General features: G+C 33.6%; 1 long non-coding RNA gene across 1 annotated transcript in view; it reads right to left on the bottom strand.

Moving 5' to 3' along the window:
- LOC134757610 (uncharacterized) overlaps window positions 1–14,962 on the bottom strand; it is a 44,151-nt gene extending 29,189 nt beyond the window's left edge. Inside the window, exons 1-3 of the long non-coding RNA XR_010131796.1 lie at window positions 14,931–14,962; window positions 9,978–10,017; window positions 3,916–4,076 (exon numbers count right to left, since the gene is read on the bottom strand). This is a non-coding gene — a long non-coding RNA (uncharacterized lncRNA). The remainder of the gene's footprint in view (window positions 1–3,915; window positions 4,077–9,977; window positions 10,018–14,930) is intronic.
- Window positions 14,963–15,688: the final 726 nt, after the last annotated feature.

Raw genomic sequence — 15,688 nt, 5'->3', positions numbered from 1 at the left:
AGCCTTTGATAATGTTCCATTCATTACATTAGAGCAAGCAACCACTTAGAATAAGTCAGTTACTGGACATTTTCAATTCTAGAAGTGGGTCATAATTCATCTTTGCTGAACAAACTCTTATTTTAAAATGTATTTATATTTTTTGTTCACAATGCCTTGGCTAATACTATGATTTGGGGGCCTACAGAAAGCCTAATTACTGAAAGCACAAGTTAATTATGTAATGTCCTGCATAATATCACTTGAGGCCAAGTAATGCATTTTTATGGTAGAAGAGGTATAACAATAAGCATATAATGATGGGGGTCTTCAGTTCCAACCATATATCATATTTATCAGCAACACCCAGCCTAATAAGATAATGAAATGGTATACTAAAGTTTCAGCAGGGATGTCAGCTCAGGGGAGGTACACTGCAGTGGGTGCCAGTCTCTAGGATGCAAAATATACTGTATTTCCTTGAGAGACCAAAAAAGTAAAAGTAGGAATGACCAATTTTTGTATTAGTTTTCTTATGCCAGTAGACCTGAATCAGATGAATGAATTACTACATTGGAAGACAAAATTATGCATCATTATTTTGAAATACTAAGATGAACAATTTTCTCTAATTATAATTCTATAGAATCAAGGCAGGTCATTATCTCTAGATCTCAGGGGATCAACTGATGTGTCCCTGGCAGTGAGATTGAATAAGCAATTATTGCATCAAAAATGGACTAGGACTAGGCAAACATGCCTGGTTTATTCCACAAGAGGGAAAATCCAGAATAGCTGCTACAGTGGCCAAGTTCGTGGAAGAGATGGAAACACAGTAAAGAAAAGGAGATGAACAGGATATCAATTTCTGCCTTCCGGCCACTTATAACAGCAGATACTGTGGTTTATTTCTTTAACATTTTGATATTTTCAGAGCTTAGATCCAGCCACCAGTTTCAAAATATGTGACAGAGAAGAATTTACTGTGTAATAGCATAATCAAAAGAATTTACTGTGTAATAGCGTAATCAACCTCCGAGAGCCCTCACACTTGATACTCAATATCACATCACATTGGCCCTTTTCAATTTCAGCCACAGTGGAAGTGGACAGCTACTGGGGAACTCAAACTCCTGTTATTATCTAAAGACCAAAACAAATGTTTCCCTGCTTTTTGTACTCAGGACCTTTCCCAAAGCTGAGAATAGTCTGCATAAATACAGTCTATAAATATAGTAAAGTTAATGACCCCAAAGGTAACCCTCAAATAATGAAAGATGGAAGTCAGTGGATAAAAACTCCAGCCTCCGCCTTTGGATTCCTAGCAGAATTATGCTCTCATTGCCTACAACCAGTGACCTGGATTATATAGCCTTATATCAGTTTTTCATTCTTACTTATCTAATGCTCTTCTCTGTCACTCCTCCTTCAGAGTATTTACTAAATTATCTGCAACTAAGTTCTTGTCTCAGGTTCTGCTTTTAAAGAAATATAAACTAAGATATCTGTGTTGTATACTGAAAATCTTTTCTAATCCAAGAAGAGTAACTAACATGTAGCAGCTTTCATGCAAATTTTATTGAACAAATAAGCTATATTATTTAATACCAAAGCTAGAATTGTACATAATGGCCAAATACTAAAAGGGTTTCAATTTATTTCAGAAGTGAGAGAAATATGCTTACTATTATCACTATTTTTAATATTATTTTGGAATTAACAGTAAATGCAATTAAAATATAATTGATATATAATGCTATGATATGACAAAGCATCCCAAAATATAGTCTCTTTAAATAACATAAATTTATTATTTCCCAGTTTCTTCAATCTGGATTGCACTTGGGTTCTTTATGATTACTGCCGAGATTAGAATATCCCAGACAGCTCCTCCACTCACGTGTCTGGTGCTTCAGATGGAAGGGCAGAAACAACTGGGGGTTATTCAGCTCTTTCCCCTCTCTCCATGGGTGACTTTTTTATGTGGCAGTTAGATTGCCCTAGCTCATACTATGGTGGTCTCATGATGGTATATTTCTTACGTGGCAGCTGATTTCCAGAATAGAGAAAGCAAATGCTTCTTCATATGAGTGAGAGCATATGTATGCAGAGAAGAGAGGAACTGATGACAGCCATCTTTGAAGATTATCCACAGCAACTCGTATTGAAAGAAGAAATTTCATCATTGCTTTTTAGAAAATAAGTTGAAAACGTGAGAATTTCAAAATGCAAAATTTAAAATAACTTTTGTATGGTAGCCAGATAAATAATTTATATATAGAATTGTAGATACACTTAGTAAAAATATAACTAAATGGAAATATTGAATGAGACTTTGGGTTACACATGATAGATTAAGCATAACTCCTTCATGCCATTTCTTTTGCAATTGAAATGACAGATTTAAAATTTACATAGCATCTATGTTTCTAAAACATTTGAAAGTAATAGAGAATATCAGCGGAGCAATGATATTGATAAATTTCTGAGAAAATTTGAATTATATTGATTAATAATCCATTGCAGGAGATCCCATATAAGGCACATTCACAAAATTTTAACAGCTCTATTTTATAGCAAAGCTCTCAAATTTTGAGCACTATGGACACTATGGAAAAAAGGAAAAATGGAAATCAAGGTGATTAATTGAAGGCACAGTCAAAATCAAAATTATTCTTAGGGTAAAATCAGAGAAATACTCTCAAAAGAAGGTTAACACACTTCTTTGAGGAATCCACTGCTTCTAGAGTAGATATTGTGATGCCAAAGAAACAACCCTCATATTTTATCTCAAATCAGTTTTATCTAATACATATTGCCATTGTTTTCTCAAACCAGGGTTCCGGAAAAGAACACATGTTGTGTTTGGTTGCTATGTCTTATAGAGCTCATTAAATTACAACTGTTTCTCCATGAGCTTTTTTCCTCATGCCATTTATTTGTTAAAGAAATTGTATATGTTTGTAAATGTAGATGGATTTCTACAATCTGAAATTTTTTTTTTATATTCTCATGTAATTTAGTATGTTCCCAATTCATTCCTATTCCTCTTAACTAATAGGCACTTAGAGACTTGATTAGATCCAAGTACTTCTTTGCTTTTATTGTTTTGAGAAGATAAATTTATAGCTGATTCTTTGTTCCATCATTTTTATTTGTCCCTCCATTGGTGATGTAAAGACTGGCTAGTGATTTCATGCAGTTTCATTGTGCCAACCTTTCAATGAATGGTTTATATAACATTAATGATTAATTCCTGTATTCATTATTTATCATTGTTAAAATACATTAATTTTCTAATTCTGGAATTCCTTATGCACTTATTATTTTTGATTCCTAAATAGGAAAAAATATTCTCATCAACTATTTTAATACCCTGAAACAAACAAAGACAGAAAAATGCTTGATTTATTACCCAACTTTCAGAGTGATGAGTTGGTGTTCTAACAACCTCCCAAAGGTAATATTCTTTGAAGTGCTATTGTGAACTAATGAGAAATTATATACTTAATTCTATTATGTTCACTATAGTTATTATTCTTCTTTATAGTCAAAATGTAACATCTATATATTAGCTTATATATCTTATATCTTATATAGACCCTCATATTTGTTAATATTCTTTTGCTTTCAAGCATGACATTCTCATTTTTACTAAAAACAAATCATGGTAGGACTGATTTGAATTATCACACTTGGCCTGATTATTTGCATACAGTGCAGCAAGAATAATTATTTTTTGCATAGGCTTTTAAATTGGCTTTGATGGACCTTTGTTCCATAGAAGAAATTTCAGATAAGACATTTTTAAAGCCGAAGCCAGCCATGGATTTGTACCATCAAATAGCTAGGAGTTGGGTGAACTCCTCTCCTTTTGAGATTCCAAGATAAACTTGGGGCTTCTGTGTCTGTCAGACAGTGACATTCTTTACTTACCATAGATCAGGAACCCTGTACAGGGATTGTGTAGACAAGGTATGAGGCCAGTTTTCCCAAGGGGCTTTTATCTGATCCATAAGTCAAGTTTGATTCCATAAAGGAAACCATAACATTCCAGTCAAAGCTTCAGTAAAATAACCAGTTCTTCCAATTATGTCCTGTTATAAATGAAAACAGATTCTTATTTTACTTATGCAAATAACTATGTTGCCATAAGTTAAGAATAATCACAAATGGTTTCCAAATTCTGGAGAAATCAGGTAGAGAGAAACAAATACGTTCTAAATTTTGTTTATAGTAATATACGAAATCATTAAAAGCTGTTAATAGCTCAAAAGAAAAGTTTCCTTGACTCTGAAAAAAAAAATAATAATAAAGGATCAGCAACTTTTTAAGCAAAAAGTCAAAAAGATTACTTCAAACTTCTATTAGTTCAGTCCACGTGGTTCATTACTGTTCTGCTTGATATTCATGAATATTTCAGTTCTCCATGAGTCCTAAAAGTTTTTATTCTATTCTGATGTAGCAATCTCAAAAGTTATCAGAAACTTGTATTCAAGAGGACCTTTTAGAGTTTTATAGCTGATTATAAAACCAACTTCTAAAGAGAACCAAAAGAAGAAAACAATTGTCCATGCATGAGAAAAAGTTTTAGGGCAGCCATAGTCAAGAACACAATTGACAAGGAAATTGTTATCTCTGTGGCACACAATAATTGTATATAACAATTATAATTATTACTGATAATGTACAATATGCACTAAGTACCATCAGAATTACAGAAGTTTTGCATAATTTTTGAACACAAACCAATAACATATTTATACAAATACAGCCCAAAGAAAACCACACACCATTTCACATTTGACAATGTTTCTTGTCAATGGCTTGATACAAAATAAGCCAAATTATGTCATTTTTGGACTTTAGGGCACCTAATATCTTAAAGGATTAATTATGTTAGTAAAAGACAGAATTTTTTATTTAATTTTGGAAAGTCTGTCAAATATCAAAGATTTAAAACACTTGACGTCACAGGTCACTGTAAAATAAGTTATTCATTTGACCAAATAAATAACTCAAGGATTTTTTAAAAAGGCAAAAACTTTCTTTCTTTGAGAGAGTAGACTTAATTTTCTAAATAATGAAACCTAATAAAAACAGCATGAAGCCAATTAAATTTGTTTTTTGAAATTTTATAAACAATCTATAAGATTTTAATCTCGACCATAGGGTATAACCTCCATAAACCTTTTATAACCTTTATAATCTTTATTAAAAAGTCAGTTTTTTTTTTTTTAGTTATACTTTAAGTTCTGAGGTACATGTGGAGAACATGCAGGTTTGTTACATAGGTATACATGTGCCATGGTGGTTTCCTGTACCCATCAACCGGTCATCTACATCAGATATTTCTCCTAATGCTATCCCTCCCCCAGAACCACACCCTGCCGACAGGCCCTGGTGTGTGATGTTCCCCTCCCTGTGTCCATGTCTTCTCATTGTTCAGCTCACACTTATGAGTGAGAATATGTGGTGTTTGGTTTTCTCTTATTGTGTTAATTTGCTGAGAATGATGGTTTCCTTGCAAAGCACATTAACTTATCCTTTCTATGGCTGCATAGTATTCCATGGTGTATATGTGCCACATTTTCTTTATCCAGTCTATCATTGATGGGCATTTGGATTGGTTCCAAGTCTTTGCTATTGTGAACAGTGCCACAATAAATACACGTGTGCATGTGCCATTATAGTAGAATAAACGGTGTTGGGAAAATTGGCTAGCCATATGCAGAAAACTGAAACTGGATCCCTTCCTTACACCTTATACAAAAAGTAACTCAACATGGATTAAAGACTTAAATGTAATACCTAAAACCATAAAAACCCTAGAAGAAAACCTAGGCAATACCATTCGGGACATAAACATGGGCAAAGACTTCATGACTAAAACACCAGAAGCAATGGCAACAAAAGCAAAAAATGACAAATGGGATCTAATTAAACTAAAGAGCTTCTGCACAGCAAAAGAGACTATCATCCGCATGAACAGGCAACCTACAGAATGGAAGAAAATTTTTGCAATCTACCCATCTGACAAAGGGCTAATAGTTACAGTTTGAAGAAAACCTTGTTAATTTGAGATGAGTCCATATGCTCGTCTTGCATCAGTGTCCTTTGACATTAATGACTACTTTATACAGAAACTGAACTTATTTTAATCTCAAGATCAGCCCTTACAATCTCACACGCCCACTTTTTCTGTGAGAGTCCCTGGATCTTGAGTTGTTGAATTGCTTTATTTTTGGCCCTGCGTCTCAAGAATGCAGTTTATTTTGATTGGCATCTTCTACTGGGTCTGAAGATGAGGCTTTAACTGCTCTCAGTATTTACAGTTTAGCAGGACTTGGAGTCCTTTTTAGACCCAGGAGTCAAAGCCCTGTAACTCAATGTCACAAGAACTTTAAAAGCACATGTAGAAAGATACACAGATTTAATAACCTTAATTAAAGATAAAAATTTTATCAAAGTTTTTTTTCCTAAGCAAACCAAAACTTAATAATGGCATAGGAATTGTTTTTGATAAAATGAAATATCTTTTAGACCAGTTACTGAAAGGCAGAAATAAAAACCATGTGCACTGAACAGAATATTATGTTGAAGAAAACATTTCCTTTGGGCATTTAAGAAAGCATTGTTAGCATCAGACCACAACAAACAGAAATTGAGGAAAAAAGACTTATATGAGCTGAAAATGAGTTGAAGGAGAACATTATCATTTTGCGCCCTTTAAAAGGGGAGAAAAACCTGAAAGTGGCGAGATGCAATAAAAGTTAAACTTGGGTGAAAAAAATTAAAATCTCCCATAATTTATTAAGAGTAAATCAATTCCTTAAGAAAATTTCACTGTTGGTTTCTTTTTTTTTTTTTAATAAATCCTCTCATTGTGACTTATGACTTATAAAGACCCTTCATGACATGCTTGAAATTTTTATTTGTCCTGAACATAACCTCTTGCTTAAACAACCATTTTATTCTAGGAATAAATCTACCATATAATATTGTTTCTCATATAAAAGTATTTCTCTTTAACCTTTCTTACCAAAAAATTCACTATTTTTATAATTTTCTTTACATCTCTCTTATTTTCTGGTTTCTTTTACCTAGTTTTTACCTAGCTTTAAATAAGCTTTGAAATAGAAAAAATGGTTCACCTTTTTAAAAAAGACATGTTTTTTAGAAATAATATTTTCTAAATATATATAGATATATTTTTATAATATATAAAATAATTTGGATATTTATAATATATAATATATTTTTATAGTATATAGGGTATTATTTTATTGGAAAATATCCATATAATGAAATACCTATTATTAAATTTAATACAACTTTAGATTCTAAATTATGACATTTTCTACATGTATTTATCCTGTTACGTTTACCTAATTATTTTATTTTAATCATTTACCTACATAATTTGTGAAAACTGTGATAGTCATTATTTAAAGTTATAGAACTGCCATTGTGAAATTTTAACTGAGACAGTGAAAAAGATCTGACCTAACTGACTCCATCTTGCTTCTAACCTCAAGGCTGTTCTTGTTCATTCCTGGGCCTAGGCTGACCTAACTTTGGGAGGAAATTAATTTATACTTTAGCTTTGAATCAAAGACAGTAACAGTTCCTTCTCAAAACAAATCTTACTGCCTGTGGACTAGATTGCCTAAAGCCACAAGATTAGAAGTTATGGTAATCTTACTAAATTCAAGATGTAGCTATTGTTATAAAACCAATGTTATTGTTAAGAAATAAATGTCTTATTTATTAAAGATTACACAAGCAAAGATCATTCTGCTTTGGGCTGGGATTATACTTTTGCAAACCCTATGCCAAATTTTGACACATTATATTATTTGGCAAGAATAAGTATTAAATTGCTGGATTAAATGTAAACAACAATGTCTGCTGGCAATTTTTAAGAGATTTCTAACATTACTTAACCAATAATTTTAAATCTAGCTTATTTATTAAAGATTTTGCTTAAGTTACGTTAACTTGAAAAAGCAGTTGAGTAGTCTTTTCCCTTTTCCTGATAAAGTATTTGATTCAAGTGCTTTTATTTTCTTAAGCCAATTAATTAGAGTTCCTTTTTTCCGGTAGTGAAATGTTGTGTAAACAACACATAAATACATAAATGTATTAGGCATGCTGATAGAAATACATCTTATAGATTCATGATAAACTTTTTTTCCTTAAACTTTCAAAGTCTTGATAACCTGTTTTACTACCATAGGTAGTTGTTAGCTAAATAGCCTTAAATTTGCATATTAAAGGAAATAACTCAGGTGAAAATCCAAGAGCAAGATTTACATCATAAGATACAGTGAGAAAAATTCTGATATGCTAGAGGGAAATTAAAATGAGTTTAATTGCCAATTGAACATAAAATTATAGAAATTATGAACACATACACACACACACACACACACACACACACACACACACACACAGATCCTAAATCTTTTACTCCATAACTTTAGCCATGAGATAAATGCAAATTCACTGGCTTGCAAGAATAACCTTTTGAATCCAAATAGTGGTTTTTATCTTAATAGAAAACAGCAGATTTAAAGCAGGCAGAAAAGAAAAATAGAGAAAAAGAGAACTTAGGAAGTCTGTAGTTTGCAGGTCGACCTCAGGGCTCTTTTACTTTAATGTAAGTGTACTCAAAGACCATATTACTTCCATTTTACATAAACTCTGGCAAGTGGAAGTGCCATAAAACCTATGGAGTGCTTGAAAGGGGGTCATTCTCCTTGTTTTCTCCTCATTCTTAGATTGTTTTCCACTCTTTTTCTTAAAAGGAGGAACTGAGCTATGGCCTAGCATTTTTGTGTGGTGGATCAATGTGTGCTGCTTGTGGGCAGGACTCCACAGTGTACCAACACTGAGTCATTTCCACACTCTTATGTGTCTCAGTTTCTCTCTCCAGAGGTCTGTGACCTCAGAGAAGACTCAAAATGGCAGGTGATCAGCCCTTATATGCATTTCCTGGACAAGTGGGGGGTTTTGTTATTGTTATTTTGAATTAATTTTTGTTGGGGATTTCCCTGCAGGGCTGCTGCACGCTGTGGGGGTTCAAAAACCCCAGAGACTCCCACGAGGTCCCCAGTCACCCAGGGGTGCCTTTTGGTGGGAGGAACAAATGCCCTTTCTCTTTGGAGCTGAGAAAACTCAATCTCTCATTTAGCTTTGAAAACAGCAGTTCAGCACCTCACACCAATGCACATAGACAAGCCGAGTTGAGAGTAATTTGGGAGAAAAAGCGTTAGAGAAGACTCCTTAGAATGTATCTCCCGACTAGAATTAGAATCCTTAAACAACAACTTCCTGGGAGGGAGAAAAAGACAACAGCCAAGACCACTTTATTTAAACTCCTGCTCAGCCACCCCTACTTTGTAGCTCTCATCTGCCATTACACATGCCAAGGTCAAATCCTCTCACAGTACAAGGTAGTCTCTGTGATCCCCAAAGCCAAAGAGGCCAAGTCATGCAATACAGGAAAACAGAGCTTTAGACCTAAGAAGAAGCTGCCCATGACTCTTGAAACTCCACCAAGAAAACAGAATACCCCAAAACAGGTGAATTCTTTAAAGTGGTTCAAGTCATTATATGACTCCTTTAGATTTTTTGGTACTACAGATGGCAAAGGGGGCAGGAGGTACAGGGTGGAAGAAAAGTAAATGAAAGAACTTTTGTTTTTTAAAAAAACAAGACGAAAACTCAGAAACTAAGTGCATGTTTTTCCTCCTTTGCAGTTGCGAGGAATTTTGTCCAAATTAGAGAGGCTTTGTTACCCAGAACTTGGAATTCTCACACAGATTTGACCAAGTCAGGTAAAATTGGTCAAATCTGATGGGTGAAAATCCAGAACAAATAACAACAATAAAAACCCCACAATATGATCACTGGGTGCTCTAATGGTAAGTAGAAATTAAGACTAGCTGGTTGTTAAACTTTAGCCAAGACAAAACCCCAGTTCAGGTACTTACCTAGGGATGGGTCTCAGGCTGAAGACTGCTTTCTACCATCCTAGAAGCAGGAAAAAAAAAAAAAAAAGAGATCTCAAACTCATCTTCCCTGCTGAAAGGGAGCTCAAACTCCATAAAGAAGTTACCTGCCTTTCATTGTGATGGATACAGGAAGTCTCGCCTTCCTTGTTGGGAGCAAGTAAAACTCCAGAAAAGAAGGGAGGTGTACAGCAAAATAAACTTTAGATCTTGACCAAATTTTTGGAGATCAGAGATTCTCTGGAGGGGATGCTCACAGACCTCTGCAAATTCTCCCACTGGTTTGAGCCATACCAGTGAGAGGAGGTGCCAGCTGGGATTCCTGGGTCGAGTAGGGGCTCAGAAAGCTGTGAAACTTACTCATTTCCTGCATCAGGAATTACTTCAGTCCTGGATGAATAATATTGAAGATATATGCTTAAAATATTCCTAACACCAGGACTTGTGCATGTGTTTTCTTCCTCAAGAAAGCTATAAACAGCTAAAAGCTTGCTATAAGTTTCCCTGTGTTCTCTCTCCCTTCCCCGTCCCCCAAAACTAAAGGAAAAGAAATGTTAACTTCCCCTTTTTCTGTGACCGGCAGACCTTATCTATACTCCCCATTCCAATTCCTTGTAAACATACTTTGTAAAGTCCTGTAAGATCCTGTCTCCTTTGCCATGCTGCTACAAGGTCATAAAGTAGATAAAACCTAATTTGCAATTCTGGTTTTCCTCAAAATCTTAGACATGTCACAAAATAATTTACTGCCCTCGTTTCTCACTCTGGTAACATCTTCCTGCTGCACATATTTCCCTCCTTGAAGAGTTTAAAAGGAAATCACCCAAAACCAACACTGGCTACCCATTCAGGACCCCTTCCACGCTGTGGAAGCTTTGTACTTTCACTCTGCCCAATAAAGCCTACAGCTTTTTCTATCATTCCGTGTCTCTATCACTCGCCGCGGACAGCTGCCACATCAATTCTTTGGCATGGCTTGGCAAGAACCTTCGGCGTTACACTGGTAACAAGCACTGATAGGAGATTTGTCAAAGGTCAGGGGCATCTCCACTCAGAAGTCCTCTGAGGTTACCAAAATGTGAACCCCCTAAATCTGAGACAGGTCTCAGTTAATTTAGAAAGTTTATTTCGCCAATGTTCCAGACATGCGCCCATGACACAACCTCAGAAGGTCCTGATGACATGTGTCCAAGGTGACCAGAGCACAGCTTGGTTTTACACATTTTAGGGAGACATGAGACATCAATTAATATGTGCAAGATGTACATTGGTTCAGTCTGGAAAGGTGGAACAACTTGAGGCAAAGGCGGGAAAACTGGAAGCTGAGAGGGGTCTTCCATGTCATAGGTAGATAAGAGAGAAATGGTTGCGTTCTTTTGAGTTTCTGATTAGCCTCTCTAAATGAGGCAAACAGATATGCATTCATCTCAGTGAGCAGAGGAGTGACTTTGAATAGAATGGGAGGCAGATTTGCCTTAAGCAGTTTCCAGCTTGACTTTTCCCTTTAGCTTAGTGATCTTGGGGTCCCAAGATTTATTTCCTTTTCTCAATATACACTATATATACTTTTATCTACATTGCATTCATCATTGAACAATATATTTTGGAGTTAGCTACTTAGTAAATTATGGAGTTTATTCCATTTTCCAGCAGTACAGCATACTTCTTGATTTTTCATTGTTTACTCAGTTTCCTAAGCAACATAATTCATCCAACCAGTCAACCTAAACAGCATTTAGGTTGTTTCTGGTCTTTTGCTATTTTAAATAATGCTGAAATGAATGTTCATAAGTCATTTTCTATTTTTTGTCAATTTAACTTTGAATAGATTCCCGGTATTCTGAAATAGGTTTGCTGGTTCAAAGGATAAAGGAATGTACAATTTTGATAAACATTGCCAAATCTCCCCTAAAGAGTGATATGCCAGTTTGCATTTCCATAGTGATATATAAATGTCCTTGTGATCTACAGCTTCGAACTTTAGATTTGTAAAAGCTTGAGAGATAATGAATGATATTTAAATGAAGTTTTATTTGCTTTTCTCTTATTATTATTGAAGTTGAACATATTGTCATATGTGTAAGAGCCACTGACATTTCCTTTTCTGGCATTTAATATTCATACTATTTGCTCTTTTATTATGATACATTGTTGATTTTTTCCTGATTAATTTTAGAAGCCCTTTATAAATTTAACAGTCATTTTGTTTCAAAGAAGTTGCAATTTTATTTTTCGGTTTGTCATTTGTCATTCTTATCTATGGTGTTTTTGAGATGAAATGTTTATTATAATCAAATTTACATTTTCCATTACTGTGCTGAATTTTGAATACTTATTAAATTTTACTACTTGTGCATTTCTAAGAATTCACTCATTATTTACTAATTTTTATAGAAACTTCATAACTGAAATTTTATACATTTATTTATTAATCTGCTTACAATATATGCTAATGTAGAGATGAGACATGGATCCAGTTTTTCCTTCTAGAACTACCTAGTTATCAAAACATCAGTTATCTTTTCCTCACTGATTTGAGATGCCTTGTTAGTGTACACTGAATTTCCAAATATAATTTGTCTAATTCTGGGTTTTCTATCTTATTTCATTGGTATGCCTGTCAGTTCTGATGTTGATACTAAACTGCTTTAACTACACAGACTTTATATTATATTTAAAAGCTTGGTATGGTTTGCTTCCCCACATTGCTTTTCTGAATTTCCTAACTACTCTTTTGAACAATCCTTCTGAATAAAATTTATAATTAGCTTCCTCAGCCCTTAAAATCAAAGTGAAAATACTTACTAGAACTGAATAACTCATCAATTAACTCAGAGGGAATTTCTATCTTTTTAATATTAAAACTTCCTATATAGAAACACGGTATCTTTATTTATTTATTTTTATTTTTATTTTTATTTTTTGAGATGGAGCCTGGCTCTGTCACCCAGGCTGCAGTGCACTGGTGTGATCTCTGCTCACTGCAATCTCCGCCTCGTGGGTTCAAGTGATTCTCCTGCCTCAGCCTCCCGAGTAGCTGGGACTACAGGCGCATGCCACCATACCCAACTAATTTTTGTATTTTTAGTAGAGATGGGGTTTTGCCATGCTGGCCAGGCTGGTCTCAAACTCCTGACCTCAGGTGATCCACTCTCCTTGGCCTCCAAAGTGCTGAGATTACAGGCGTGAGCCACTGTGCCCTCCTGGTATCACTTTTTTTTGATGAAGTTACTGAATTTTCAGTAGCATCCATGATTTTTTTATTAAAACATATTTTAAAATAAATTCAGAGATAAGATATTATTAAAAACAAGGGACAAGGAAAAGAAGGACTGGAAGGAAAACTGGAGAAAATGCATTTAACTAGAGTAAAAATACCAAGATGGGGAGATCTCAAAGGAAAGTTCAAATACAGGGCCAAAATAAGATTGTACATATACTAAGTTCACCAAAGCAAGAACAGGATAAACCCATGATTTTAAAAAATAGGAATAAAACAGAATACCCACATATATCACTGGGATATTTCAGATCACCAGAGATCGTTTTTTAATCCTTTAGAGAATTTGGTGCTTGTTGGTATTATAAATTTGATAACAAAATATAAGCTTATTGAGTAAGAATCATTTTAATTGTATTAATATCATGTTAATAATTAATCATGTTAATCGTTTTGATTAGCAATTGTGTTAATGCAAAATTAATATTATTTTAGGAAAAATTAATCATATATACTTCTTATTTCTAGTTACACAAAGAACTGGTCCTCAGGACAAAAGGGTGTCTAAGTTCAACACAAGAGTTCAACAAGAATCATAAAATGATGGCTGCATAGCAAGCATAAATAGCAGATTCATATGGAAGGATCAGTAGAATTTTTTACAGTTTGGATGCTCTTAGGCATCTTAATGATTATTTAACGATTAGAAAAAGGGGCAAAGAGAAGAAATCATGGATAGGGAAGTGGGAAACAGCATTAAGCTATTTTGAACAATTGATGAAGTGTGAGAAAATATAATCTGTTAGATCTCAATGCTTAAGACATTCTCTGAGTGATATTGATAAAAGGCTTTTGTGATAGATAGATAGATTGAATTGGCCTGATTGTGCAGAATGTAAACACAATATTAAAATTAATATTAATATTTAAACTATTAAAAGTTAAAAATAATATTAAAATCTTTCAAACTGATTTTCTATTCTCAGGATAAAAATAATAACAAAATATATAAAAATATATAAAGTAATGTAACTATTATATATGTTTAATTATAAATATAATAGTATGGCTGACATATTTGCAAGTGGGAGATAGAAAATAATGGGGAACACAAGGCTTCCACTACCTTACTGAACAGCAATCAAAGAGTAAGTTTTAAATTTTGTAGATAATAAAGCAGAGATTTTGTTTTAAAAGTAAACAGCTTATTAATAATCTTTGTGATCAAATAAAAGTCAAGGGGTGAATTAAAATTAAAGGCATACCATAAAATTTGCGAAGGGAAGGTGGAAGAAGATGGTTTCTCAGTATAGTTCTTTGTCTTTTATTGAGGGAAGACATTAAATATCATTTCATATTTTAGGAAGAAATCATGGTACAATAATATATTTGAGAATTCTATAACAAAAAATCATAATATAGCCATGTGTTGCTTAATGATGGGAATATGTTCTGATAGATGTCTTCTTTGGCGATTTTGTCACTGTAGAGTAAAATTACACAAACTAGATAGGAGAGCCTATTACACACCTAAGCTATACAGCATAGCCTATTGCTCCTAAGCTACAAATTTGTACAGCAGACTACAGTATTAAATACTGTAGGCAATTATAATACAATTGTGAGTATTTGTGCATCTAAAAATATCTAAATCTAGAAAAGGTACAGTAAAAATATGGTATAAAAAATACGATACACCTGTATAGGATACTTACCAGGAATGAAGCTTGCAGGACTGGAAGTTGCTGTGGGTGAGACATTGAATGAGTGGTGAGTAAATATGAAGGCCCAGGCATTACTGTCTACTTTATAAATACTGTACATGGGGTCAACATTAAACTTATTTAGAAATTTTTCTTTCTTCAATAATAAATTAATCTTAGTTTACTATAACATTGTTTCTTTATAAACTTTTTATTTTTAATCTTTGACTTTTGTAATAACATCCTAAAACACACATTGTACAGCTTTACAAACATATTTTATTTTTATATCCTTATTATTTTTGTATTTGTAACATTTTTATATATTTTTAATATTTAAACTTTTTTGTTAAAAACTAAGATACAAAAATACACATTTACCTCAGCCTAATCAGGGTCAGGATTATCAATATTACTGTCTTCAACCTCCACATCTTGTTCCCCGGGAAAATATTCAAGGGCAATAACATGCATAAAGCTGTCATATTTTATGACAACAATGCCTTCTTCTGGAATATCTCCTGAAGGACCTGCCTGAGGCTGATTTACAGTTAATGTTTTTTTATAAGCAGAAAAGTATAACTTTTCAAAGTTTTACTCTAAAATAATGATAGAAAGTATAGCATAATAAATATATAAACAAGTAACGGTCATTTATTATCATTGTCAAGTATTATGTAATGTACGCAATTACATGTGCTATAATTTTATACAACTGGCAGTGCAGTAGGTTTGTTTACAGCAGCATCGTCACAAACATGTGAGTAATG

This window comes from Gorilla gorilla, chromosome 19, assembly GCF_029281585.2.
Source record: "Gorilla gorilla gorilla isolate KB3781 chromosome 19, NHGRI_mGorGor1-v2.1_pri, whole genome shotgun sequence".
Taxonomy (NCBI): Eukaryota; Metazoa; Chordata; class Mammalia; order Primates; family Hominidae; genus Gorilla; species Gorilla gorilla.
The sequence above is the reverse complement of the archived record's forward strand: the minus strand, read 5'-3'. Positions and strand labels throughout refer to the sequence as shown.